Here is a 24,495-nt window from a genome sequence, read left to right as displayed (position 1 = left end):
TCTGCAGGATGAGGCCTAAACCAGGGACCTTCATCTGAGCAGGAACCAGCCAAGGAAATCCACTGGAAGAGGTCCAAACCAGTGACTTTCGCCAGAGCAGGCCTCAACTGGCAAACCTCCACAGGAACAGGCCTGAGCCAGTCATCTCTGTATGACCAGGCCCGACCCAGCAATCTCAGCAAGAGCAGGCCCAACCAAGTGACCTCTGTGGGAGAGGCACAAACAACCTCAAGGATTGCAGAGCAACCACCGCACGTGATGAATGACCTCTGGGGGGACTGGAATTGTGTCCCTGACTGCACCATGAGGAACAACCATCCAAGCCTTGGATCCACTGGAACCTGGAAGAGTGATCACCAGAGACACAGACACAACTATACCAGAAAAAAAAGGGGGTAGACAAGGTAAGAACACACTCAACACTACAAAGAACAACACAGCACCAACAAAAACTAGTGACTCTACAACAGGGAGACTTGAACGCATCAATATAGATGAACAGAAGAAAATGACCTAAAAAATAACTTTAGGAGAAGTTTGAGGCCCTTAAAGAGGAAATAAAAAATTCTCTCAAAGAAATGAAGGAAAAAACAAGCCAAAAATTGGAAGAAATCAACAAATCCCTTAAAGAAAACCAAGAAAAAGCAATCCAACAGAAGAAGGAAATGATTCAAGACTTGAAAACCGAAATAGAAACAATAAAGAAAGCACAAAATGAGGGAATTCTAGAAATGGAAAATATGGGAAAATGATCAGAAACCATAAATGCAAGCATAAACAGCAGATTGCAAAAGATGGAAGAATCTCAAGCACTGAAAATACAATAGAGGAAATAGACTCACCAGTCAAAGAAAACATTAAATCTAACAAAAGTTTAACACATAATATCCAGGAAATATGAAACACCATGAAAAGACCAAATCTAAGATTAATAGGGATAGAAGAAGTCCAACTCAAAATAAATTCAACAAAATCATAGAAGAAAACTTTCCCAACGTAAAGAAAGATATGCTTATGAAGATACAAGAAGCTTACAGAGTACCAAATAGACTAGACCAAAAGAAAAAGTCCCCTTGTCATATAATAATCAACATTAAACAAACAGAATAAAGAAAGAATATTGAGAGCTACAAAGGAAGACGCCAAGCAACATAGAAAGAAAGAACTATCAGAATTACACCTGACTTTTCAATGGAGACAATGAAAGCCAGAAGGTCCTGGTCAAGCACTATGCAAACATTAAGAGACCACGGATGCCAGCCCAGACTACTATACCAGCAAAATTTTCAATCACCATAGACAGACAAAATAAGATATTCCATGAGAAAACAAGATTTAACCAATACCTAGCCACAAACGCAGCCCTACACAAAGTACTATAAGGAAAATTCCAAACAAAGGAAGTTAGCTACATCCACAAAAAACAGACAATAGATGATCACACAGCAGCAAATCGCAAAGAAAGGGAAAAAACACACAATAACATCCCCAAATACAAAAACAAAAATAACAGGAACTAGCAATCACTGGTCATTAATATTTGTTAATGTAAATTAACTCAACTCACCTATTAAAAAGACACAAACTAAAAGATTGTATATGAAAACAGAATCCATTCTGCTTTTGCATGCAAGAAACACACCTCACCCTTAAAGACAGATATCACCTCAGAGTAAAGGGGTGGGAAAAAAATTTTTCCAACCAAATGGACCTAAGAAATAAGCTGATATAACTATCCTAATATCTGACAAAATACACTTCAAACTAAAATCAACTGAAAGAGACAAAGAATAACATTTCATATTAGTCACAGGAAAAATCCATCAAGAGGAAATCTCAATACTGAACATTTATGGACCAAATATAAGGCCACACTCATATGTAAAAGAAACACTTCTAAAGCTTAGATCACATATTAAACCCCAACACTAATAGTGGGAGACTTCAACACCCCAATCTCACCACTGGACAAGTCTGTCAGACAGAAAATTAACAGAATAATAAGGGAACTAACAGATGTTATGACTCAAATGAACTTAACAGACATCTATAGAACCTTTCACCCAAAGACAAAAGAATATACCTTCTTCTCAGCCCTTAATTGAATCTTCTCTAAAAAATGACCACATACTTAGTAATAAAGTTAACTTCAACAGATACTAAAAAAATGGAATAACCTTCTGTATCTTTATTGGATCAGCATGGCTTAAATTTAGAATTCAACCGCAACACTAATTGCAGAAAGCCTACAAACTCATTGAAATTAAAAAATGCTAAACTGAATCATCACTGGGTCAAGGAAGAAATAAAGAAATTAAAGACTTCCTATAATTCAATGAAAATGAATGTACAACATGTCTAAATTTATGGGACCTTTGAAACCAGTACTAAGAGGAAAGTTCATAAGCACTAAATGCCTACATACAGAAATTGGAGAAATCTCACACTAGTGACTTAAAAGAACACCTGAAATCTCTAGAACAAAAGGAAGCAAACTCATCCAGGAGGAAAAGACAATGGGAAATAATCAAATTGAGGTCAATAAACTAGAAAAAAGGAGAACAACACAAAAAAAATCAATGAAAGAGAAAGTTGGTTCTTTGAGAAAATCAACAGGATTGTCATACTCTTATCCAAACTAACAAAAAGGCAGAAAGACTATCCAAATTAGTAAAATCAGAAATGAAAAGGGGGACAAAATAACAGACACTGAGGAAATTCAGAAAGTCATTAGGTCATACTTCAAAAACCTGTACACCACAAGTTAAGTTTTTGAAAACTTAAAAGAAATGGTCAATCTTATGGATAAATATCATTTACCAAAATTAAATAAAGACCAGATAAGCAAATTAAATAGATCTATAACTGCTAAAGAAATAGAAACTGTCATCAAAAGTCTCCCAACAGAAAAACAAAAAGCCCAGGACCAGATGGTTTCAGCACAGAATTGTATAAGATTTTAAAAGAAGAGCTAATACTAATACACCTCAAATTTTTCCACACAATAGAAACAGAATGAACATTGCCAAACTCTTTTTATGAGGCTACAATTACCCTGAGTCCCAAACCACACAAAGACATTACTAAGGAAGAGAATTACAGACCAATCTCATTCATGAACATTGATGCAAAAATAATCAATAAAATAGTGGCAAACCGAATCCAAGAAGACATTTTAAAAAAAATCATACATCATGATCAAGTAGGCTTCATCTCAGAAATGCAGGGATGGCTCAACATACAAAAATCTGTAAATGCAAACCAGCATAAAAATAAAATGAAAGAAAAAAAGGCATGATCATCTTACTAGATGATGAAAAAGTCTTCAACAAAATTCAACACCCCTTCATGATAAAGGTATTGAAGAGATCAGGAATACAAAGAACATACCTAAACTTAATAAAGGCAATATACAGCAAGCCAACAGTCAACATCAAACTAAATGAAGAGAAACTCAAGGATATTCCACTGATATCAGGAATAAAATAAGGCTGCCCACCACTCTCTCCATATCTATTCAATATAGTATTCAAAGTTCTAGCTAGAGCAATAAGACAACAATAAGAGATCAAGGGGATACAAAGTAGAAGGGAAGGAGTCAAACTTTCATTATTACAGATGATATGAAAGTATATATAAGTAACTCCAAAAATTCTACTAGGGAACTTCTAGCTGATAAACACCTTCAGTAATGTGTCAGGATATAAGTTAACTCAAAATAGTCAGTACCCTTCCTATTCACAAATGATAAATAAGCTGAGAAAGTAGTCAGAGAAACATCAACCCTTACAATAGCCACAATATAAAATATCTTGAGGTAAGTCTAACCAAATAAATGAAAGACCTGTATGACAGGAACTTTAAGTTTTTGAAAAAGAAAATTGAAGAAGATATCAGAATCCATATTCTTGGATGGGTAGGATCAAAGTAGTAATAATAGCAATCTCACCAAAAGCAAACTACAGATTCAATGCAATCCCCATCAAAATCCCAACAGAATTTTTCACAGACTTCAAAAGAACAATATTCAACCTCATATGGAAAAAAAAGCAGGATAGCTAAAACAATCCTGTACAAAAAAGGAACTTCCAGAGGCATCACCATCCCTGATTTCAAGCTCTACTACAAAGATACAGTAACAAAAACAGTTTGATATTAGCATAAAAACAAACCTGTGAATCAATGGACTTGAATTGAAGACCCTGTCACTAATCCGCACACCTACAAATACCTGATTTTTGACAAGAAATTCAAAATGGTACAGTGGAAAAAAGAAAGAATCTTTAACAAATGGTGCTGGCATAACTGGATGTTGACATGTAGAAGAATGCAAATAGACTCATATCTATTGTCATGAACAAAACTCAAGTCCAAATGTGTTGGGAGCTGCAGGCCCTAAGACCCTGAACTTTCTATGACCTCTTTCCTGCTAGAATAAACATTTGTTTTTCTATGCTTACAATTGCTCTGAGCACATAATCTTCATGATTTCCTGAAAACAAGGAAGTGGTTTCTGGTGGGCTTGCAGTGGAAAATCCTGAGAGATAGGGCATGGCTACTAGTCAAGGAAGGCACTATATAAGCTGCCTGGGAACAGAATAAAATTGGCATTCTTGCTTCAAAAGTGACCCATGTCTTTAATCCCCAGGCCCTTGCCCAACCACAGTTCCAGGTGGTGCAGGCGCCACACAAATGAATCAAAAACTTCAACATAAATCCAGTAACACTGAAGCTGCTAGAAAAAAAAGTGGGAAGTAGCCTTGAACACAGAAGACTACTTCCTAAGTGTAACACTAGTAGCACAGTCACTGAGAGAAACAATTAATAAATGGGACTTCCTGAAACTGAGAACCTTCTATACATCATTATTAGGACAAAACAGCAGCCTACAGAATGGAAAAAGATCTTCACCAACCCCACATCTGGCAGAGGACTGATCTCCAAAGTATATAAAGAACTCAAGAAACTTGACATCAAAATAGCAAATAATTCAACTAAAAATGGAGTGCAGATCTAAACAGAGAATTATCAACAGAAGAATCTCAAATGGCAAAAAGATATTTAAGGAATTGTACAACACTGTTAGCTATCAGGGAAATGCAGATCAAAATGACTCTAAGATACCATATTACCTGTCAGAATGACTAAGATCAAAAAGCACTGATGACAACTTATGCTGGAGAGGATGTGAAGTAAAAGAAAAAACTCTCCTCCATCGATGCTAGGAGTGCAAACTTGTGTAGCTACTTTGAAAATCAGTATGATGGTTTATCAGAAAATTGGGAATCAATATACCTTAAGACCCAGCAATATCATTATTGGATACATACCCAAAAGATGCTCAATCATACCACAAGGACACAAGCTCAACTATGCTCATATCAGCCTTATTTATTATAGTCAGAATCTGGAAACAACCTAGATGCCCCCAACCAAAGAATGGATAGAGAAAATGTGGTATATTTACACACTGAAGTACTATTCAGTGGTGAAAGAAAGAAAGAAAGAAAGAAAGAAAGAAAGAAAGAAAGAAAGAAAGAAAGAAAGAAAGAAAGAAATCATCCTGAGCAAGGTAACCCAGATACACACCCAAAAAAACACATTATGTACTTACTCATAAGATGATACTAGACATAAAGCAAGCAAAGGATAACCAGTCTACAATCCACAACACTAGAGATGCTAGGTAAAAAGGAGGACCCTAAGAGTGACAGGCTGGAAGGCCCAAGGAAGGAAATATAGTTAAGATATCCTGGGTAAACTGGGAGGCAGAGGTAGAAGGGAGGGCACGGGGATGATTACAGGAGGGATCAAGATGAGCAAAGTGGGGAGGGACAGAGAGAGAGAGAGAGAGAGAGAGAGAGAGAGAGAGAGAGAGAGAGAGCGAGAGAGAGAGAGAGCGCGCGCAATGAAATAGATGTCTTGGTAGAGGGAGCCCTTATGAGGGTAGGGAGAAAATTGTTGCTAAGAAAATTCCCAGGAATCCACAAGGATGACCTCAGCTAAGACTCCTAGCAGTAGTGGAGAGAGTACCTGAACTGGCCTTCCCCTATAATCAGATGAGTGACTACCCTGACTGTCATCATAGAACCTACATCCAGTAACTGCTGGAATAAGATGCAGTGAGCCACAGCCAAACACTGGGCTGACTTCCTGAAGTTGAAGAGAGGGAGGAGGGATCATATGAACAAGGGGATGAAGTTCAAGATGGGGAAAACCACAGAGAAAGCTGACCCAAGCTTGTGGGGGCTCAGGGACTCTGGTGTGACAGCAGGAGATTCTGCATGGGACTGAACTGGGCCCTCTGAATGTGGGTGACAGTTGTGTGGCTTGATCTATTTGTAGGTTCCCTGACAGTGAGACCAGGACTTATCCCAGATGCATGAATTGACTTTTTGGAGCCCATTCCCTGTGATGGAATGCCTTGCTCAGTCTTCATGCACGGGGGATGGGCCTAGTCATTCCTCAACTTAGTATGCTAGACTTTGTTGCTGCCCCTAAGGAGGCCTTTCCCCCTCTAAGGAGTGGATAGGGGGGGGGTGGGGAGAGGTGGGGAACTGGGGTTGGTATGTAAAATGAAAAAAAAAACTTTTTAAATAAAAAAGGCAAAATATTTTTATTCATAATGGAACAATATTTCTAATTTTTATTTAAAACAATTCTTTTTCTTTATAAATAGTATTTGAAAAATGCTCATTTCACTAGCTTTAAAATATTTCCCTATCCAGCTTTAATATGCCCTATAATATAGCCACAATACATTATATTACCATCTGCACTAAATGCTATCCTCCCACTCTGCCGTGTTATTCTTACACCTAATCCTCCTTGTAACCCTTACACCTCCCACACTATCTATCCTAACTTCATAATTGTCAAAAAGGAAATGATCGTTTCATCTCACATACCATCATTTTCAACAGACTTTCTCATTTTGATGATGTGCCCTTTCATTTCAGCCATGACTGCTAAAGACCTGTCTTCTCATGTCATCAGTGGGATAGCACTGATAAACTCTATGCCTCTACTCTCCCAAACAGATGACTGCTGTTTTGCTTTGATTCTTAGACATACTGGCATATTGAACACATATATAACATTTCAATGAGGATATTAGACTTGTTCGTGTGTTTATGATATTTTTATCTTCTGAAATGACATACAAAGAGAAAATATCAAAACCATTTGAAAATATCAAAACCTCAGTTGAGCAATATACTAATTGCAACAAAGGTGTTGGGTTCAAGTGTTGCAACCAATTAATCGAACCAGACATAAAATTCTTCTAGATCATAGACGATACCTCAGTAGTGGTCAAAAGGTTCAATACTTCTTCAATGTTAATGGAGGCAACTAGTATACAGATAAAGCATTCCAATTAAAATAATATCACAGTATTGAAGGGCAATTCATTCCTGATATGCCTTAAAGATCTGGATCAGTGACAACTCTACATGTCGAAACACAATTAAATGTTAATAATATAAGCATAACTAATTAGCATAGTATTCCTAACAATATGCTTAATGCCATGGGACAAACCTAGACTCACAGACAAGACCTATTGCATAAATTTAGAAAGGATTTATGAGCTCTAACTTGATTACTAAATCTCATTTCCATTCCTAATAATAATATCTTAATTCAAATTTATACCAGAAGGTGGGGAAGATCAAGAAAGTGGAATCATTCTTCTATTTCAGAAAGAGTACAATTGTACTATGAGAGTAGAAATAAAAGACATTGCAAAACCATCAGTATCTAAAATGAACTAATAAAAATAAGCAGTTTGCAACCAGGCAGTGATGACACACGCCTTTAATCACAGCACTTAAAGGCAAGTGGATCTCTGATTTCGAGGCCTGGTGTAAAGGGCAAGTTCCAGGACAGTCTGAGCTACATAGAAAAATTCTATCTTGAAGAGCAAAAATACATACACACACACACATATATATATATATATATATATATATATATATATATATATATATATACACTCAACAATTTGTGATTCAACATTGTTTATAAAGGGGTTCAAAAAGGAATATGTTCTTGAATATTTACATAATGTTTACTATCATTTGGATATCATGCCATTTTGGATCTTCAGGATCAGTGATAAGTTGGTTTTCACTATCAATTTAACGCAATGTAGAATTACCAAGGAAGGCAATATCAGTAAAGGATTGTCTAACATAAAGTGGTCTATGGGCATGTCTGTGAATAATTGTGTTAAATACATTAAATTATGTGAGAAGGTTCAAACCACTGTAGGTGCCATTATTCCATAAACAGGGAATCCTAGGCTGTATAAAAGTAGGTAAATTAAACTAAATAGTAAGTATGCATGTGTTCTTTGATGCTTTTAATTATGAATGTGATGTAACCAGCTATCTCAAGTTCCTGCTGCTACGATTTCCCTGCTATGGACTATAACTAGAAATTGTACATTAAAATAAATACTTTCTCTCCTAAGTTGTTTCTGCCAGTGTATTTTGTCACAACAACATAAAAGGAAACTAGGACAGTGTTCATATTTCTTTTCTTCTTTATACTTACATTGTCTTTAACTAGTTAATATGTCAGTATTGAATTTGTAATGCACTACTAGTATTTCAAATATGAGTATGAACAAGACTGCAAAATAGCCTTAACTTATAATGGATGACATTTTCTCTTTCTTCTTTACCCAACACCTTTGCTGCCCTAAATTTCTAGCTTTCACCGCTGTACTGGGTAGTTTTGTGTGTTGACTTGACATAAGCTAGACTCATCAGAGGAAGGAGCCTCAGCTGAGGAAATACCTCCATGAGCTCAATCTGTAAGGCCTTTTCTCAATTAGTGATCAATGGAGGAGGGCTGGTGGTCCTGGGTTCTATAAGAAGACTCTGAGCAAACCAGGGGAAGCAAACCAGGGGAAGCAAACCAGTAAGCAGTTCCCCTCCATGGTCTCTGCTAATCTTCTGTCTCCAGGTTCCTGCTCTGATTGAGTTCCTGTCCTGACTTTGTTCAGTGAAGAACAACAATGATAAAGTGTAAGCCCAATAAACCCTTTCCTCCTGGACTTGATTTTGGTCATGGTGTTACATCACAGCAATAAAACCCTGGTACCTATCATGAGATGACTGCTAGAGCTACTTAAGATACTATCATCCAATATCAATTTTCAGGTTTCCAAACAAATGTCATTTTCTCTTTATGTTCCATGCTCACAAATAAGCTTAAGCAGTAGCACTTGTGCCCTTCTATTCAGAGTACCAGGCAACCTTGGTATCTTCTCCAGCTACAACATTGAAGCTTCTTTCCTCATAGATATGACTCCATGAGACAAAGTCATGCAAGTCAATATCTAAGAAAATGTATTATTCTCTCTTTGTTCACAAATTCAAAGTACTGATTTCTTTAGAGAAAAATATTGAGTATTTCTGACACACTTCAATCCAGTACTTAGGGCATGCTGAGCCATATCTAAATGCTGACTGAAGAAGTTCTAACTTAACTATATTGCTCTTATTTCAACCCTTATTCCCTGAAATCCTATTCTGAAGCAATATAGTCCATGGTGGGGGGGGGGGGGTAAAATCCAAAGGAAGAAATGGGCATGAAGAAATATAATTTTAAAAAAACAGTGTTCAGAGTAAAAGTAGTTTTCAATATACCACATTTCCAAATTTAGCCTACACAAGTCTGTAAGTTATTCTGATGGTAAGTAGAAGCCTGTAAACAAACTTTAAATAAGTCATTTTACTATACTGTGAGTCTGGAAGACATATGGTATTCTGGATAGTCTCCTAGAGAAATATTCACAAAAGGAGAAGATGGACTCTCCACCAAGTTGCTACAAACTCCCATTCATCCTAATAGTTTACCAAAAAAAAAAAAAAAAAGCGACGTGATAAGACAGCAGCAGTGCCGAGAAGAACTGGAATCCTGGCAAGGGACAGTTTCTGTAAGTTTCTGTCTTAAGAACACATGTCAAAGGTCATCTGGAAAGTTTAGCGACACAAAAATACTTCATAAACAGCTAAAAAGATAGAAACCAATAAAATTTTAGACAGTTTCTGTAATTTTGAACTTCAAAAACATCAGGTTATATAAGAAAATAGATACTACTTATTTAGTATCTACAAAACATTAAATTAGACAAGTTAAATATATGGGCCAGCTCAACAAGAGGGAAATCATACCTGGTCCTAGAAATCTAGTCTACTATCCAGGGCTAGTGAACTCATGGATCTTGGAGGAGAATCTACAACCCCTTTACTAAACCAGTATAATCCCTTAACAATATTCTAAAATTGTATCCCTTTATGAAAATACGAATGTAGTCTTCACCCCTCAGCAAGAAAAATTCTCTTTGCAACAGATAGGGACCATTACAGAAAACTACGAGTACATCAAACTGCAGAATTGTGGAGCCCAGTCCCAACTTATACATCTGCAAAACAACTCCTACACCTAAGGCTCAGGGATCATTATAAAAAAAAGGGGGGTGTAAATATTGTGAGAGTCAGGGGAGTGAAAGTTTTGTGTGAGATTGTGTCTCCTAGAAATGTTAGAGAAGTTAAACCCATGAAGTCTAACCAACATGGCTGGCAAAATAAGAATGACACCAATGAACATGCTAAGGGGTGCTTTCTTTAAAAAAGCTAATGAGACCTCAATCCTAGACAAAGAACTACAGGCAACTAATAGATAATGAGAGCAGGAAAAAATAGTCTTCCCTAGAGAAGAACACACCAACTGGTTATCCAATACCAATAGTCAGTCCTGAAAACATATACAAATAAAACGTAGATTGAATTACATATTTAGGAGTATGTGCTTGTGTGTGTGTGTGTGTGTGTGTGTGAGAGAGAGAGAGAGAGAGAGAGAGAGAGAGAGAGAGAGAGAGAGAGAGAGAAGAGAGAGACAGAGAGAGAAGAGAGTGGAGGGGAGAAAGAATGGAGGTATGATGTGGGAGGTGATGTATACTGTAAATATGTTTTATTGCCATTGATTAATTTTAAAAAAAAACTACTTGTGGCCAATGGCTTAATAAAGCCAGGCAGGAAATCTGAACAGAGATGTAGAGAGAGAGTAGGTGGAGTCCAGGAGATTCCATGTAGCCACCAAAGGAGACAGATGCCGGAAGGAAAGAGAAAAATTTTTAAAAAGGAAGCAATGAATTTGAGAGAGTGCAATAAGGTGGTAGATGGGAGGGACTGAAGAGAGAAAAGAGAAGGGAAATAGCATAATTGCAATATATATCCTGTATATGGAACAGATTTCTGGTGAAAGACTACTGTCTATCTGAAATTCCAATTTAAATAGACATCACCTGGTTTTTTGTTTGCTAACCTTGAAAAAAAACCTGTTCTTAGAAATGTACCACCAAGATTCTACAGGAATCTCCAACTTTCAATCCATCAAAAGCTCCCTCTGCTACAGAGAACTACCTTTCAGGAAATCAGGTTTGCTGCTGGGAGGTAGTTCAGTAGTAGAGCATTTGCATAGAATACAGAAGACTCTTAATTTAAATCCCAAGTATTACTAAAAACAAAAAAGAAAAGATAAAAAGAAGGAAGAAAAAGAAGTCAGGGAGAGGGAAAGAGAAGAAAGAAGGGAGGGAGACATGGAAGAAAGGAGGGAGGGAAGGAAGGAGGGAGAGAATGAAACAAAAAGGGGAAAAATCAACTCTGGGGACTGATCATGGGTCATGTAGCTCATAGTACAGTGTATGATTAGGGTGTCCAACACCATAGGTTACATCCACAAATACCCAGCACACACACACGCACACACACATACACATGCACACACACACAAATTAAAAACAAAACTGCATTTGAAAGAGTTTCCCACACTGTGTAAGGTAGAGGTTTAAAAGTTCAAGAAATTTAAGCCTGTGTTATGGTTAACCTGTGTTATTAGTTAATCTGTCTTTGAAGGAAGATTAATTAATTGGATAGTGAATACCTACTTTCAATGTAAGTGGTATGACTTACACTGGGGGCAAGGTTGAAACACAAATGAACAAAGAAGAAATCCAGATAATCTAGGAACAACCTCTTACAGCTTACTGACTGTTGTGATGTGAGCTGCTTTGTTCCACCTCATTTTCCATGACAAGATAAATTTAAGCCATGAATCTTTCTTTCCCTGTGTTGTTTCTATGACACTTTTTGTTATAACAACAAAAAGTCTAACACAACATGACACTGAGCAACTAACACCAGATCTCCCACTGAGTTGGCCAGAACTTTTCAAGCCTACCTCACAGTTCAATTTCTTCCTCCTCTCAATATAGTTTCCTCTTTTTGCCTTTAAAAGGAATTGATCCTTATTGAACATCTTGCACCTCAAATTATATTTTAGTGCCAAATTCCAGAGAACACAACCTAATAGACTTGATACTGGGAATGTTCTCAAAAAATGAACAACAAGATGAGACTTGGAGCATTGCCTGATCATGAAAATCCCATTGCACATAAGTAGATGAAGCAACAGACTTTATCCAACTGGAGACACTTGTTAAAATGCTCCTTGGTAGTAAATTGGGAGGATTTGTAGAAGAAAATGTACTAGTTTATAGGAAATAGTGACTATATGGTAACAGAGCTTGAATAGTACTTCTCAGCCCCACTGAGGCTCTGCAATAGATAATGAACAAAAAAGTGCAATGAGAAACTGAAGGTCAGGTGTGAAAACCAGCAAACTACTTTTGATGCGTAAAAAATTATTTTGATCAGGTTCGTCTTCTTATTTAGCTTCTCTAGGATCACGAATAATAGGCTCGAAGACCTTAAATTATGGTTAGAATCCACTTATGAGTGAATACATACCGTGTTCCTCTTTTTGGGTCTGGCTTACCTCACTCAGTAAAGCGTTTTCTATGTCCATCCATTTGCATGCAAAATTCAAGATGTCATTATTTTTTACCGCTGAGTAAAACTCTAATGTGTATATGTTCCACACCTTTTTTAACCATTCTTCTATTGAGGGGCACCTAGGCTGTTTCCAGGTTCTGGCTATTACAAATAGTGCTGCTATGAACATAGTTGAACAAACACTTTTGTAGTATGTTTGGGAATCTCTAGGGTATATTCCCAAGAGAGGAATTGCTGGGTCCTGAGGGAGGTTGACTCCCAGTTTCCTGAGAAACCGCCACACTGATTTCCAAAGTGGCTGCACAAGTTTGCATTCCCACCAACAATGGATGAGTGTTCCCCTCATTCCACATCCTCTCCAGCATAGGCTATCATTGGTGTTTTTAACTTTAGCTAATCTGACAGGTGTAAGATGGTATCTCAAAGTGGTTTTGATTTGCATTTCCCTGATCGCTAAGGAGGTTGAGCATGACCTTAAGTGTCTTCTGGCCATTCGAAGTTCATCTGTTGTGAATTCTCTGTTCAGATCAGTACCCCATTTTTTAATTGGGTTAATTAGAGTTTTAGTGTCTAGTTTCTTGAGTTCTTTGTATATTCTGGAGATCAGACCTTTGTCTGATGAGGGGTTGGTGAAGATCTTCTCCCAGTCAGAAGGCAGCCTTTTTGTCCTACTGACAGTGTCCTTTGCTTTACAGAAGCTTCCCAGTTTCAGTAGATCCCATTTATTCATTGTTTCTCTTATTGTCTGTGCTGCTGGGGTCCTACTTAGGAAGAGGTCTCCTGTGCCTAAATCTTGTAGACTACTTCCCACTTTCTCTTCTATCAGGTTCAAAGTGGACGGATTAATGTTGATGTCTTTAATCCATTTGGACTTGATTTTTGTGCATGGTGATAGATATGGATCTACTTTCATTTTTTTACAGGTTGACATCCAGTTATGCCAGCACCATTTGTTAAAGATGCTTTCCTTCTTCCATTGTATACCTTTAGCTCCCTTGTCGAAAATTAGGTGTTCATACGTTTGTGGGTTAATATCTGGGTCTTCTATTCGATTCCATAGGTCGACTTCTCTGTTCTGATGCCAATACCAAGCTGTTTTCAATACTGTAGCTCTATAATAGAGTTTGAAGTCAGGGATGGTAATGCCTCCAGAAGTTCTTTTATTGTATAAGATTGTTTTGGCTATCCTGGGTTTTTTGTTTTTCCATATAAACTTGATTAATGTTCTCTCAAGGTCTGTGAAGAAGTTTGATGGGATTTTGATGGGGATTGCATTGAATCTCTAGATTGCTTTTGGTAGAATTGCCATTTTTACTATGTTGATTCTCCCAATCCAAGAGCAGGGGAGGTCTTTCCATTTTCTGGTATCCTCCTCAATTTCTCTTTTCAAAGGCTTAAAGTTCTTGTCAAATAGGTCTTTCACATCCTTGGTTAGAGTAACCCCAAGATATTTGATGGTGTTTGTGGCTATCGTGAAAGGTGATGTTTCTCTGATTTCCCTCTCCGTTTCTTTATCCTTTGTGTATAGGAGTGCCACTGATTTTTTGGAGTTGATCTTGTATCCTGCCACGTTACTAAAGGTGTTTATCAGCTGTAGGAGTTCTTTGGTAGAGTTTTTGGGGTCGCTTATGTACACTATCATATCGTCAGCAAATAACGAAAGTTTAACTTCATCCTTTCCAATTCGAATCCCCTTGATCCCCTTATGTTGTCTTATTGCTATTGCTAGAACTTCAAGCACTATATTGAAGAGGTATGGAGAGAGTGGACAGCCTTGTCGTGTTCCTGATTTTAGTGGAAAGGCTTTGAGTTTCTCTCCATTCAATTTGATGTTAGCTGTCGGCTTGCTGGTAGGAAATAGTCAAGAGTCCCAGGTAACCTTGGGTGCATGGGGGGGGGGGTGGGAGGGTTGTTGGAAGGGGAGAGGGTTAGAGAGAAGGGAGTAGGGGAGGAATGGAGAAAGCTCGGCTGACCGAGATGGGGGGAAGGGAGGAAGGATGAATGTGGGATCAGGGAAGAATATATTTCAACTAAGGGAGTCATTTTAGAGTTTACAGGAAACTTGATTATATATGGGATCCCAGGTCCAAGGAGAGATCCCCAGATTGTTCTCTGGACAGAGGAGGGGGTGCCTGAACCGGCCTTGGCCCGTGACCATACTGATGAATATTTTGCTTATCACCATAGATCCTTCATCTGGCGTTGGATGGCGATACAGATGGAGGCCCGCGTTGGAGCACCGAACTGAGCCCCCCAAGATCCAAATGAGGAGCAGAAGGAGGAAGAAAATGACGAAGGACTGCGAGGGATACTATCACCCACTGATACAAGGGGTCGGATCTAATGAGAGTTTACCAAGGCCAGATGGACCGTGACTGAACGAGCATGTGATCCAACCAGATTCTCTGAATGTGGCCGGATTTTCTGAATGTGGCTGGCCTGCAGTCTTTCTGAGAAGCCATTGACAATGACACTGGGACTGGTTTCCTCTCCATATACTGGATTTTTGGGATCCAGTCTGTTTGGATGCTCACCTTCCTGGACCTGGAGGGAGGGGGGAGGAACTTGGACTTCCCACAGGGCAGGAGACCCTGACTGCCCTTGGGGACAAAGAGGGAGGAGGAGAGGGAGGGGGGGAGTGGGAGGGCGTTGGGAGGAGGGGCGTAAATGGAAACTTTTTATAATTTAATAAAATTACTTTCAAAATAAATTATTTTGAAAAAAGAAAAAATAAGATATATGGGGATGGCTCAGATAGTAAGTGTCTGCCAGCATTCAGGGTATTATAGACCTTGACAAAGCAGACTATAGACAGTGTAAGATAAACTTTGAGAAAATTTACAAGTCTGAAATACCAAGATTGATGCATTTGAAAGATCAGTATATTTTCAGTGATACAGTAGTGAGGGGTGTATCAAAATAAAAAGACAAATTGGGAAATCTTTTACCTTCTGATAGAAAGACAAAACTCAGGCTCTGGAGGCAGCATATATACAATCCATGAATTCTGCATAAGTCTATATATTTGGTGACAACTTTGAAAAAAGAACACTATAGTAAATATAGGCCAAGTATCCCATTGTTTGGTACATACTAGTCAATGCATCACACAATGTTGTAAATGTCAGTAATAGGAAAAGATGACATACAAGCTTCTGGCACAAATGAAATACCTAATTTTGGAATACCAAGTACTGAATGACTAAATCTATTCATTCATAAACTGAGTCTTGTCAGAATCACAAAGCCTTAAGGTCAAGTTATCCCAGTAATAAGTAAGTCACCATAAAACAAAATAGTAAGTTCAATGCACAAGTAAAGCTGCATGACCAAACAAAATAATTTATTGGATAGATACATTTTGAAAGTCAACATATTAAAAAAATAGAATGGCAGTGGTGGCACACACATTTAATCTCAGCACTCGAGAGGCAGAGGCAAGCAGATGTCGGTGAGTTTGAGGCCAGCCTGTTCTACAGAGTGAGTTCCAAGTGACAGCCAATCCTACACAGAGAAACCCAGCTCAAAAGAACAAAATCATCATCATCATCATCATCATCTTGGGTAAATAATCAGAACATGTGTGCTAAATAAAGTAATGACATCCTTCCATGCAAGTAGACACATTATTATAATCTATTTCAAGATTTTAACATCCATAGAAAATACAGATAGTTCATCCATTAAAAGCTAGGTTTGGAATAAACAAAGATGACTGCAGTTGCCAGCACCACCACAGACCTCCTAGGAGTCTGAAAGACCTATGAAATCTCCGAGGGGTAACAGGCAGCAGAAAAGAGGTGTGGAGAGCCCACAATAGCTCCAGAAAAATAAATAAATAAAGATAGATAGATAGATAGATAGATAGATAGATAGATAGATAGGAATAAATAAATGAATACATACATACATACATACATATATACATACATACATATGATGTGGGATTTCCCTCTGGATGCTGTGTTTACCATTGATAAATAAAGGAATTGCTTTGGGCCTATAGCAGAGCTATAGGGGAACAGAGCTAGGCAATGAAAACTGAGCTGAATATTGGGAGAAAGAAGGGCAGAGTCAGAGAGATGCCATATAGCCCAGCTGGAGACAGACACTGGAACTTTAGCTGATAAGACTTCCCAAGATCAAATTATTCGCAAGGGCACTTATGCTGACCCATAGGCTCAAGCTCTTTATGATGAACAAATCTTGTCCCTATGCCATAAAGCAGCCTCGAATGCTTGTAACAGGATTCAAGAACTAAGAAAAGAGATTGAATCATATACCAAAGTTAAATAGGGCCAAAGTGAATCTTTTAGTGATTTTTTACAAAGATTAACTAAGGCTGTACAAATAAAAGTAACAGACCCAAAAGATAGATGAGTATCTATTGAGTTTCTGACTTTTAAAAATGTCAACATAGAAAACAAAACGATACTTGGGCCTTTAAAGATTAGATCAGCACCAATGGACGAATGCATCCTGCATACAATGAACATTGAGACATTTGATGATAATACTGAATCTTGGGTAGAAGAAGAAATTTCCAAAGGAATGAGGAAACATTAAAATGCCAAATGTTTTAACTTTGGTAGAATAGAGCAGGGCATCTGAAAAGGAATTGTAAACAAAATATTCTAGAAACAATATCTCCTCTGGGAATGGCAAGAATAGGAAGACTCAGCCTTCTGGTATATGTAGAAGGTGTGGCAAAGGGTGACATTGGACCAATGAATGCAGATCAACAAAAGACAGATGAGGAAACCCAATACTATAGGGAAACACCTTTGGGAGCCTCTCACAGGCCCCCAAATCAAAAATTGTCCAGTCATTCCCAGTCACTGTGGAGGATATGTCTCACCAGGAAAATTAAAAAATCGAGAGCCTTCTGTAAAAAAACCAGACTGTTCTGGATGATGGAATAAACATGGAGGATGAATCAAAAATTCCAATAGGAAATAGGAAACACATTCTGGCAGACTTCTATAAATGATCAAAGACCAAAACAAAGAGTGTGTATAAATGGCATGGTAATTGTGGGTATGATAGACATGGGTGCAGATGTGAGCATCATTACTCCAGAATCTTGGCATCCAAATAGGTCCCTTCAAGAGGTAGATGTTCAATTACTAGGAATTGGAACCCTATCTTAAGTGAAACAAAGCACAAGAAAGTTGAATGGGCCAGAAGGACAGAGAGGAAGGCTGAGGCTGTATGTGGCTAATATCACAGTGAATTTATGGAGTTGTGATCTACTGCAGCAATGGAATACCCAGATTAACATTCCTGCAGTCCCAGAAACTCATATTCCTTGGAAAGATATTATAAGGTACTATACACAAAGGTCACCAGCCATTTAGGCTGTACAAGAATACAAAGCAACTATCAAACATTTAGAGGTACCAACAGCTCTAATTTTAAAATGGTTAATTGAGAAACCAATATGGGTTAAACAATGGCTATTAACAAAAGACAAACTGCAGGCTTTAGAACAGGTGATACAGGAACAACTAGATGCTCACCATATTGAAAACTCAACCAGCCCTTGGAATTATCTTGTATTTGTTGTTAAAAAGAAATCTGGAAAATGGAGAATGGTGACAGATCTAAGATCTGTCAATAAGATAATTTGATCTATGGGTCCTCTACAATCTGGAATTCCTTTGCCTTCTCTATTTCCAAAAGAATGACCTCCTATAGTTCTTGATTTGAAAGATTGTTTCTTCATTATACCTTTACAAAAAAAAAAGGACAGAGAAAAACTTGCTTTCACAGTGCCTACTTATAATAATTCTCAGCCTACTAGGAGATAGCAGTGGACCGTCCTTCCACAGGGATTGATCAACAGCCTCACCTCTGCCAATACTTTGGAAGTCAGCCATTGTTAAAAATATGTAAAAAAAATTTCTAAATCTATAATTTATCATTACATGGATGAAATTTTGCTATCTGATTCAAATGGAGATACTTTATAAAGAATGTTGGAAGAAGTAAAGAAAGTTTGTCAAAATGGGGATTACAAATTGTACCTGAAAAAACACAAAGAGAGAAGATTCTGTCAATTACCACGGTTATAAAATAGGTTTACAGAAAATTAGAACACACAAGTTAGGAAAGGCCGATTGTGGACTATGAATGACTTTCAAAGACTGTTACGAGACATTTTCAGTCTACACCCAGCTGATTGGATAACACTTGATTTAATAGTTTATTTAAACAAAATAAAAGAGACTTAAACAGTCCCATGGAATTAACATGAAGCTGAAAAGGAATTGATTGTCATTGAAGAAAAATTACAGGAGGCACATGTGGAGAGAGTGAATCCAAATCTTAATTGCATTTTACTCATATTGCCTACCAGAATTTCCCCTATAGGAATGTTAATGCAGAGGGAAGATACTATCTTAGAATGGACTTTTTACCACATAAACCAAGTAAAATATTAAAAACTTATGTGGAAAAAGTCTCTGAATTAATTATAAAAGGAAAATTGAGATTTTGTTAACTAGCAGGTATAGACCCAGCAGAGATTATAGTGCCTTTTACTATTGATGAAATTTAAAAAACTATGGGAAGACAATGAACCTTGGCAAAGAGCTTGTGCTAAATTTTTAGGAGAGATTAATAGCAATTATCCCAAAAATTATAGAATTAACCTTATAACGAGAACTACTTGGATCCTTTCCCACATTGTACGGGACACACCAATAACTGGAGCCCATACTTTTTATATTGATGCAAATAAATCAGGAAAAGCAGGTTACAAATCAGAAGATTTAAGTAAGGTGGAACAAAGCCCTTATAATCCTGTCCAAAAGGTAGGATTGTATGCTATTCTATGATACTAAGGTATTTTTAAAACCTCTTAATATAGTTACTGATTACAATATACAGAGTTGTCTTGCATATTGAAACCACTGAATTTATACCAGATGATACAGAATTGATTTCATTATTCATACAGCTTCAAGATATAATCAGGAATAAGTTTTGTTCCATATACATAACACATATCCGATCCCATACGGGTCTGCCAAGTCCTCTAGCACAAGATAATACAGAAATTGAACAATTATTGATTGGAAGTGTTTCAGGCCTCTGAATTTCATTAAAAAAATCATGTAAACAGCAAAGGTTTGAAGAAAGGTTCCTATTACATGGTAACAACTAAAGAAATTATAACAAGATGTCCTACTTGCTCTTTCTATAACCAAATACTGTTGCCTGCAGGGAATAACCCTAAGGGTACTGAAAGGAATGAAATCTGGCAGATGGATGTGTTCCACTTTGCAGAATTTGGAAAATTAAAATATGTACACCACACCATTGGCACTTATTCATGTTTTCAATGGGCAACTGCTTTGAGCTCAGAAAAGGATGATTCATTAATCACACATTTATTAGAAGTTATGGCCATCATGGGTATACCTGCACAAAAAGACAGATAATGGTCCAATATATATAGGTTTCTAAGAAAATGAAACTGTTTTTTACTTATTATAATATAAAGCATATTACAGGTATACCACACAATCCTATAGGTCAGGAAGTTATAGAAAGTTCAAATCGAACTATAAAGGATATGTTAAGCAAACAGAAAGGGATAGAAAATACCTCCAGACATAGATTACATAATGTTTTATTGACCTTGAATTTTCTTAATGCTACTGAGAAAGGAACAACAGCAACAGAGAGACATTGGATAATAGAAAAGTCTTCTGAATTAAATCAGCCAGTGTATTTCAAGTATGTGTTGACCTCAAAATGGAAGCCAGGAGATGTGCTACATTGGAAAAGGGGTTTTGTTCTTGTTTACATGGGAGAATAAAAGTTATGGAGATCATCAAAATTAATAAAGATTTGGTTTGAAAAAGAGAAATCTCTTGAGAAAGAGAAAAGATACCACATCCACAGAGGTGACAACCAATCAGGTGATAAAGAAACCTCATAAGGGTTGGGGCAGGGTTTTGTTCTTGTCTCTGCAGGAAAATACTCATTTACACAAAGTCAAGAGACCCTGGACATCTAGATGCCTAAAGAGGAAAACATAATTATTCAGATAGGATAACCAAGCAAACAAATTATCACTTGTGAGGATATGTCATATGAGGGTAAGAACCATTGAACATAAATATTATATATATGCTACCTACTATAATAATAGTCGTGACTCACTTAAAAATCAAAGCTGGTTTGGAGTTGAACAATGGCTCTGTCCTCTAAGCTCAAGCAAGTTGATAAAAACAAAAAAATTAAAGTTTCTGTCTCATGTCATGAGCCATCTGGTATGGGACAGAAAGAAGAATGAATTTAGAAAAAAATTTACTTTTCTTCATACCTATTTTTGTCTCTATCGTACCTTTCACTAAATATATATATAAAATGTTTAAGTTTTCCACAATGAATTTTCCTGCAGTGATCTTTGAAGGGGCACCACAACAATGATTCCACCTGGTTGATATGATGTTATAATGCTGATAGCACTACTATAAGATGTGTTTTGGGTACCAACTGCTCATGATGATTCCATCTTGGTTAGCTGAAATTGTGCAATTTTTTTTGCAATGTTCTGGCCAGAATTTCAAATAGGATCTTCAGAAAAATCCCTACTGAATACTCAGAAACTATTTGCAATTACACCAGACAGTAATCGTGAAACTTAACATCGTTTTACTTTCCCAAGACCCCATAGAAAGAACATCACCCCCGTGACAGCTGGAAGTAATTACGGAAGACCATGTCCCCTCTCCCAACAAAGTTTATTCTCAGGGTTAGGGAAGTCAATTAGAAATTAATTATACTTGGTATAGGATTGAGGGTTGTGGTAGAAATCATGTAAGCTCAGGGTCTCTTTTAAAAAAATGAAAAATTGGATGGGATAATAAGATTAGTGTGAGTTTACTCATACTAATAACAGTGAGTAATAGAGTGAATACTTGTGAGTTATTATTTATAGGCAAGTTACATTGGTATAGATCCTTATATATTGATACAAATCCAAATTGTGTTGAATAGATTCCTATTTCTGTCTACAATATTTGTATTCCTAGCCAAAGTTATTTTGTCATTTTGTATGCATGCATGCTTCTACCTCTGCTTCAGACATTTTGTATATTGATACAATTTTGGGATATATTTATCATTTTTCAATATACATTTCTACCTCTGATCAAGATAATTATACATTGTTTACATTTTGAGGTCATTGCACAGTTGTTTAAAGATTGTTTAATATTCTAATATGAAGTCTTAGTCTTTAATTTATATATGTATTAAGATTCACAGGTCAATAGTCATCTATGTTTGTCATACTTATAGTTAGACAGGTTCTTTAGATACATAGAGATTGTGTTCTGCATAGATAGGTAATTTTCAACCACTTCAAAGAGCTGTAGAATATAACATTTAAATAACTTAGGGTTCTCTTGACATGAGACACGATTGCTCCTGGCAGCACCAATCTATTTCCAAGAGAATGTTGAGCACTGAAGACACTCCACTTGAGAGCTTGTTTTCTTCTTGGCAAAACTGGCCTTTGGGCAAGGAACTGCCCATGCATTGACCACTGATAAAATGCACAATGTCTGGAAAGGACAAGCAGGATACAAGAAAAAAAGACTTCAAGCACTATACTGAACAGGAATGGAGAAAAGATATCCTTTTCTTGTCTCTGATACTTTTGAGTTTTTCTCCATTTACCATGATGTTGGTTATGGGTTTCCAGTATATTGTCTTTGCATTTGCATGTTGGTATATGTTTCCTATATCTCTAGATTCTCCAATATTTTTAACAATGAATGGATTTTTTATTTTATCAAGTCTTTTCTCTATCTAATGAAAATCTCATGTCTTTTCTTTTTTTTTTTTGTCTCAATAACCACTGTGTCCAGTTTGTGCTGCCCATGTAGTCATGGGTTTTGAGCTATCCACTAGAGCATGGTAGACAACATCTATGAACTAACAATTGCTCCTCAGCTAGGATTGAGAGTTCATGATAACAGACAAACATGCATACATAAACACACACACACACACACACACACACACACACACACACTCAGGAATGTTGGCTGGCTTCATTTTGTACAGGCAACCACTGCTGTAAGTTCACAGAGTAGCTATCCTATTTATCCAGAAGACACTGTTATGCTCCATCCCCATTGACTTGTGGCTCTTGCAATCTTTCCATCTCCTTTGTGCTAGGGTTTCCTAGACCTTGGGGAAAGAGTGTGATATAGATGTTTCACTTGTAGCTGAGCATGTCATAGACGCTCTTTCCACTTTGACTATTGTAAGTTTCAGTGTTAATCTCCTAAGGCACAAAGAAATTTCTCTAATGATGTCTTAGAACTTCACTAATAAATTCAGAATTAAGCTGCACTAAATGAATTAACAAGTAAGAAGATAGTTTTTATATTACATCCACCTATCAAAATAATAGTAGTAGGTTTACTCCTTGAGCCCGTGAGTTGTCTAACCATGGACTCTTGGCCAGATTTACAGCATCAAGCACCTATTTCCTCCTATGAAGCTAGCCTTTAATCCAATCAAAATGCAGCTGTGGGGCTGGAGAGATGGCTGACTGGATAAAAGCATACGTTGCTCTTCCAGCGAACCCTGGGTCAAGTCCCGGTACCCACATGTCAGCTGAAATCTATATGTAACTTCAGTTCAGAGAGATCCAACACCCTCTTCTGGCATCCCTGGGCACTGAACACATGTTCACACAACAGCAGGTAAAATACTTATTCACATAAAATAATATTTAAATCATTTGTGATCCCCATATTATTGACATCACTTGCACCTGTGGGCATATCTTGTAATGCCAATCATTTTTGTAGCATACTAAACCTACCTCTTTAAACCTCTTTAAACTTACAATCTCAAAGAGTATGTGTTTAATTTAGATTAGATAGGTAGATAGATACTCCTTGGATATTAAAGCTAAGCTATTATTTATTCATATTTATTAACTTATTAAAATACAAATAAATACATTGGATGCTAAGATAAACGGACTATATTCATCAAAAATTTACATTTTCTAAAAGAAATGAAAATATAGTGGGGAGAGTAAGAATGTATTATATATTTTGCTAGTCTCAATGATATCTGACTTCAGATAATTACTGAAGGTTTACTTTCAATTTACAAATTCCAGAGACAAATAAAAGACATAGTCTGTCCACTCCATAATAAAACTAAAAATTAATAAAATCAGATGGGAAAAGGCTCTTCCATCTGAAAAAATTTAAATTGTCTACAAAATGACTGTCAATGCAAAAAAACATAAAATAAAAACCAAATTATTAAAACTTTATAAAGTAATGACAATGATATGTAATGGAATATAATTTACCAAAACAGAAGTACAAAATCATAGAAAGTCTTAGCACTCAAACTTCCACATAAACAAATGCAGAAAGTGCTATAAAACAACCCATTTCTCTTCCCCAATCCTACCCCAAAACAACAGCCCTTTAGAGAAATCTATGAAAACAGGAAACTTGGAGGGAACTGATGAGATAAATCAGATCTTCAAAAAATGTTTAAGACAGGAAAATTATAGGTACCACTACTGAAAGATCACTCGTATAATATTGTTTTTGAAAAGAAAGAATGAAGG

This window comes from Myodes glareolus, chromosome 21 (genome assembly GCF_982192425.1).
Source record: "Myodes glareolus chromosome 21, mMyoGla1.1, whole genome shotgun sequence".
Classification (NCBI taxonomy): domain Eukaryota; kingdom Metazoa; phylum Chordata; class Mammalia; order Rodentia; family Cricetidae; genus Myodes; species Myodes glareolus.
This window is presented reverse-complemented; position numbering follows the sequence as displayed.